Source organism: Triticum dicoccoides, chromosome 3B (assembly GCF_002162155.2).
Source record: "Triticum dicoccoides isolate Atlit2015 ecotype Zavitan chromosome 3B, WEW_v2.0, whole genome shotgun sequence".
Lineage (NCBI taxonomy): Eukaryota > Viridiplantae > Streptophyta > Magnoliopsida > Poales > Poaceae > Triticum > Triticum dicoccoides.
Genome location: NC_041385.1, coordinates 666,261,743 through 666,268,336, shown reverse-complemented (window position 1 = coordinate 666,268,336; position 6,594 = coordinate 666,261,743).

The following is a 6,594-nucleotide window of genomic DNA, read 5'->3' as shown; positions in this document are numbered from 1 at the left end:
GCCCAATGAACGCCCCCAACCGCCGGTGACTGCCAACCAGAGGTCTCACGACTTCGAATACCCACCGACCACTAGTTTATTACCATTTCTGTCCTTCATATACGCGCTGACGGGTGGGCCCTATGGTAATGTGCGCTGCTGAATGTGGACTGTTTGACTGGTCAATTGATCGTGTTATCAACAAATTACGGAGTTGTATGGTGAGCCAGTGACCGTACGATCACCATAAAATGTACTCCTATTTTATTAACACAGTACAGACTCAAACTACCATTTCTTTCTTTCATATACGGGCTGACAGGTGGGCCCCACGGTTACGCACCCCGATGGTGCAACACTAGTTGTGCCGTTTGACTGGTCAATTGATTGTGTCATCAACAAAATATGGAGTTGTACTGGTGAGCCAGTGACAATATAATCATGACATGTATTTGTTTAACACAGTATAGACGCATGGGCTCATATATACGCTTAAGCACTCACCGCTATAAGCACACACACGCGAACCCTACCCCTATGAGCACCTTCGAGAGAGTGGGCCAGCATATATGATCTTGAGATTTTACGAAGTCACCATAGGTGCCTCGTAGTCGAGTGGAACGTCTCCTCCCACTGAATGTACATCGCCAGAAAATACTGAAATTAACACACGATAAATGCGAGGACCGGGACTTTAACCTTGATGGGCTCGAGAAACCACTGTCCTCTAACCATCCAATCACATGTTCGTTAGCACGACAAAATGTATGTGGTGACCATGATGAGCTTATTCTGAAGTCCAGTGACCATATAGTGCTTTCGCTTCAAATACAATGACCGTAAGTGTCATCAACAAAATATGGAGCACGCATCAAATGCAAAGTCCGTCAGTGTCATCAACAAAATATGGAGACGTATCGTGAGCTAGATACCATTGTACTATTGTATATGCTTATTTTCTTAGTGGACGATTGCGTGTGTGGTGTGGTGGGAACATCATTTCTAGTTGTGGTGGGTCAACATGAAGACTCATGGGTCGGTTCCATCCTGCACCACATATAGGTTGGACCGAGACGTGTTATACGGAGACCCATGTGGAGGACTCGGCTTACAACACGAAGCTACCAGAGTCGCGGAGGACTCTATCCCCACTGTTGATAAGCCGACTATATATGATTTGTAACCCTAGGCCCTTAGTATGTTATACAAGCTTGGGGGCTAGCTCGTCGATAGTATACACACATGCACAATGCCTGGTATTCACGTGTACTTTGTACACACCCCTATCACTAATATACAGTACCAGGAGTAGGCTCTTTCTTCAACTGCAAGGGTCCGATCCGAACTAGGGTAAAACTTTGCCTCGTATTACCATCCAGCCTAACAGCCAGGGATATCCTACCGAATGATATGATGAAATCATATCTGCCAACTACTATTAGAGAGTTGTGTTGGGGGGTGGGGCAATGTGTGCGAGAGAGGCCTGTGTAGGAAATTGCTAGCTACGAAACACTTTATACATTTTAGAATGCAAGTGACAAATGTATAAAGTGTTTCACACTGACAAACACTTTATACATTTTAGAATGCAAGTGCTACCATTCTAATAGTATAATGTAATTTCCTACCATTCCAAATTGCTAGCTACGAAATAAAATACATGTCGAATTCAACATAAAGGGGGTTTTGAAGATTCGAATTCATAGGAGGTGCATTCATCTATTTGAACCCGAGATAATGGCATTTGTAAATCAGATGTAAAAGGGGGCATCAATCTTTGTTGTGAGTTTGAACATGCTATATATATTCATACGTATATCTAACTTTTTTTGCAACCAAGGAGATTATACCTGGAACCATGCATGAACTGAGGTAAGTTGCATATTTTTTAATATATACTCGTGTACAATGTATATTAAAATGTACCCCCTCCATTCCAAAATAATCGTAGCTTTAGGATTTTCAAGAGTAAAGATTCGTGAAGTTTGACAAATCCTGAAAGTTCAATTCAAGAGAACTGAAAACGTTAATGCTTCTGCTCCCAAATATTGAACGAAGCGCCAAATAGGCCTCTGGTCACCCAAAACCGCGCGAGACTAATGTTTTAGTGGTAGTAAATTACTGTCCTGACTCTGGCCTGTGTAGCCTATCGGCCCGATGTCCAAAGGTCTAAACCGGGGTAGGTTTGTAACTTCACCAAGACGCCAGTCTCAACCGCCTCCGAGAAGCATTCATACGCCGTGGGCGCCTAAACACCCATACGCTCAGCCGAAATCTATCCCACCCACATTTGGGACACCTGACATGATTGTCCTACCCCCAACCCGCAATATGTCCGAAATTTTAGATGGGGGCAAAGTTTGTAACTTTCCCCAAATTTCAAACAAGCGCGTCTCAAACCGAAACATTGTTCCCCCTTAGTTCCCCGCCTCCCTCTGTTTCCCCATTCATACTCCATGGGCGCGAAAAACGCCCTCTCCACCAGCCGTGAAACCCCAGCCTCCTCCATCCTCCACCCCATAGCGGCCAATCCACCGCCGCCCTCCTCCATCATGCTGGAGCTGGTACCCCGACGTCGTCGTCCAACACAACCGCAACCGCAACGCCCTCAAGGACTTAGCAGCTGAAGCCGAGGCAAAGCTGCCTACACGATGCCGACACCGACGTGCGCCATACCAGAACCACTCTGACCACGCCGTCCTGTGCCTCACTGCTGCGGCTCACCTGTCGCAACCGTCCACCGCATCGGAGCTGTTCCCGCTACGCTGTCGTTCGCCGCCTCGGATCTGCTTCCCCGCCGCCAACAGACGGCCACCATACCACACTCATCAACTTGGCCATGGGTTCGTCCAAGGCTGCACCATCCTCCACAACTTCTGGTTTCCGTCGAACAACAAGATCGTCGGAAAAACAGAAGGAGGACACAGCACTGCCAGCAGAAAGAGGTACTCCTCTTCCCTTATTCGTGCAAATCTTACGTCTCCGCTCACACCGTATTCATCCCACGAAAGAAACTAGTTGAGCGCTTCTTACTGCATCTTCTTCGTGATACTAAATGCACAAGGTTTCCTCCCTTTTACTATTTCACCTTTGCTAGAGGTGAGTAGCCTGCCTGGATTTCAATTCAGGGTCAGTCGAACCGCAATTAAAAGAAGCACCACCCACTTAGGCGCGTGGAGCACCTAGTCCGCCTGTTCCCCGGGGAAGCGGCGCATCAGTGTCTATCATAGGGGTGTGGGGTGTAGGAGCTGCTTGCGCCCGATCTGGAGGTCGGTGGGGCTTGAATGGATGGCCCGGGGGGGTTTCAAGCACGGCGGTGCGGTGAGGTCGAGGGGAGGGCGCAGGCAGGGGAGGAATACTGGGCCGGTGGTCACTGGCGTTTCGAGGAAGATCGTCAACACTGACTGGCTGGAGGTAGATGAAGGCGATCTGCCCGTTCTTTGTACATCGGAAGATGCAGAAAAAATGGACTGACCTATTTGCTTTCAGTCGACTGTTATTTTCATAGAATCCTGTAGTAATTGAGTGTGCCATGCATGTTGTAGAGCTATCATATGTCTCCCATCATTTATTTCTCACCGACCTGCTACCTGCTACCTTTACACTGTACTAATTGTGCACACACTTCACCCATACTCACACTATTGTTTTTTTATGCATGGGTATTTCAGACTCTGACGCAGTGTTGATGAATGCAGAAAAGAAAAGACAGAAGTCGCTCCAGTGTGATTCCAAGATAACCACTAAGCGTTTCAGCGCTCTAATGGGTGAAGTGTCAATAGTTTGAGACAGTAAACATAGCTCTGCAGTTGATGATCTCAATTTCCACACACAACCATCCCAGCTGCTTGCTTTAACTTCGCGCTGTCAAATATGGTTGCATGTTGCATATGGTGTCTAGCTTGTATTGCTTCCAATTTGGTTAAATTGCATCTGCTTACTTCACACATTATACCTTTGATAATGACATGCCTTCCTGTTTTTGATACATACTACATATGTCTATTAACCATGTTCGCACATCAAACTAATGCACTTTTGTATCCCTCGTCAATCACTTATGATGAGATAGTCACCCGTGTGGGTTATTGTGAGACACCCTACTCGTTTAAAGAGTGCGGTGTCATCCTCCCCACATGATTCTTAAGAAACAGCAAGGCTAAATGAAGATAGTCAACGTAGCTCTCTAGTTGATCACCGCAATTCCCCCACACCACAATCACAGGTGCTTGCTCTTACTTGGCAGTGTGATATGTGGTTGCATGTTGTATATAGTGTCTACCTTGTAATGCTTCTAATTAGGGTAAACTGCATCTGCTTAGTTAACACATTATACCTGTGAATATGACATGCCTTCCTGTTTTTGGTACATACTACGTCTTTCTATTAACCATGTTCTTACATCAAACTACTTTTCTTGTGTATCCCTCATCAATGCTCCTAATTTGTTAAATTGCATCTCCTTAGCTTACACATTATACATGTGAATATGACACGCCTTCCTGTTTTTGGTACATACTACATCTGCCTATCACACCATGTTCTTACATCAAACTACTGTTCTTGTGTATCCTGCGTCTATCGCTTATGATGAGACAGTCACGTGCGTGGGTTAATATGAGACGCAATACTCTTATAAAGAATTCAATTTCATCCTCTCCATATGATTCTCAAGAAACAGCAAGCCTAAATGAAGATATTGAACGTTGCTCTGTACCTGAAGACAACACTTCCCCTACACCACAATCACAGGTGCTTGCTCCAACTTCGTAGAGTGATATGTGGTTGCATGTTGCATACGATGTCTAGCTTGTAATGCTTCTAATTAGGGTAAATTGCATCTGCTTAGTTTACACACTATACCTGTGAATATGACATGCCTTCCTATTTTTGGTACACACTACATCTATGTGTTAACCTTGTTCTTACATGAAACTACCTCTCTTCTGTATCCTGCATCAATCACTTACGATGAGTCACCTTTATTCGTTGCATATTGCATATTATTTCTAGCTTGTTGCCATGTATTGCTTCTAATTTGGTCAAATACATTTGTTAGGGCACCCTTTTAATTTGGCAGAGTGATATTGGTTTCATCTTTCATATGGTTTCTAGCTTGCATCGATTCTAACAAGTTCAAGCACCTTGTGCTTAGTTTACACTTTATACATCATACATGTCAATATGTCACGCCGTCCTGTTTTTCATACATATTCCATCCTCCTATCATGCGGCTGCCTTACATGAAAGTAGTGTTCGTCAGTATCATGCATCAATAAGTTCTAAAGAGCAAATTTTATTCCTTTTTCTTGTGGGTTTGACTTGACAAGGCAAAATCAAGAAAGAGGAAGTAAAAGAGTAAGGAAGGCGATGATGGTGTTCCTCTGCAGCAACATAAACGGAGCATCTGTACCGATTCTCCTTGTACTGATAGTGCATTACATGGTCCAAGTCTCCGCTCCCCTACTCCACCATCCAAGGTGCTTGCTCTAACTTGGCAGTGTGATATCTGGTTGCATGTTGCATATGGTGTCTAGCTCGTATTGCTCCTAATTAGTGTAAACTGCATCTACTTAGCTTACACATGATACATGTGAATATGACACGCTTTCCTGTTTTTGGTACATACTATATCTGTCTATCACAACATGTTCTTACATGAAACTACTCTTCTTGTGTATCCTGCATCACTCACTTATGATGGGACACCTTTAAGTTGGCAGTGTGACATTGGTTTGCGTCTTGATTATGATTTCTAGCATGTATTGCTTCTAATTTGATGAACGCCACCTATGACGAGACAGTTTTAACTTGGCAGAGTGATATTGATTGCACCTTCCATATGGTGTCTTGCAGTGTTTCTAATTTGTTGAAGTGCCTTTTGCTTAGTTACCACATCATAGGTGTGAATATGTCAAGCCGTCCATTTTTTCGTACATATTCCATCCTCGCATCATGTGTTTGCCTTTCATCCGAGTAGTGTTCGTCAGTATCATGCATGAATGAGTTCTGAAGAGCGAATTTTATTCCTTTTTCTTATCGGTTTGACTTCACAATGCAAAATCATTACAGCTGAAGGAAATTAGTCCGGGAGTGGATGATGGTGGTCCTTCGGAGCAACTCAAACAGGGGTCTGTAAAGATTCTACTCCGCCATCCTCCCAACAAGATTCGCAAGACAACACAAGGCTGGACAGTCAACGTAGTTGTGTAGATGATGAGCACATCTCCCCTACTCCACCATCACATGTGCTGGCTCTAACTTGACACTATTATATGTGGTTGCATGTTGCGTATGATGTCTAGCTTGTATTTCTTCTAACTTGAATTGCATCTGCTTACTTTACACATAATGCCTGTGAATATGACACGTGCTCCTGTTTCTAGAACATACGTGTACATGATGAGCACATCTCCCCTACTCCACCATCACAGGTGCTTGCTCTTACTTGGAACTGTTATAGGTGGTTGCATTTTCCGTATGATGTCTAGTTTGTATTGCTTCTGATTATGTAGAATTGCATCTGCGTAGCTTACAACTTATACCTGCAACGATCACTTACCCATAAGACACATTTAACTTGGGACTGTGATGTAGGTTGCATCTTTCATTGTC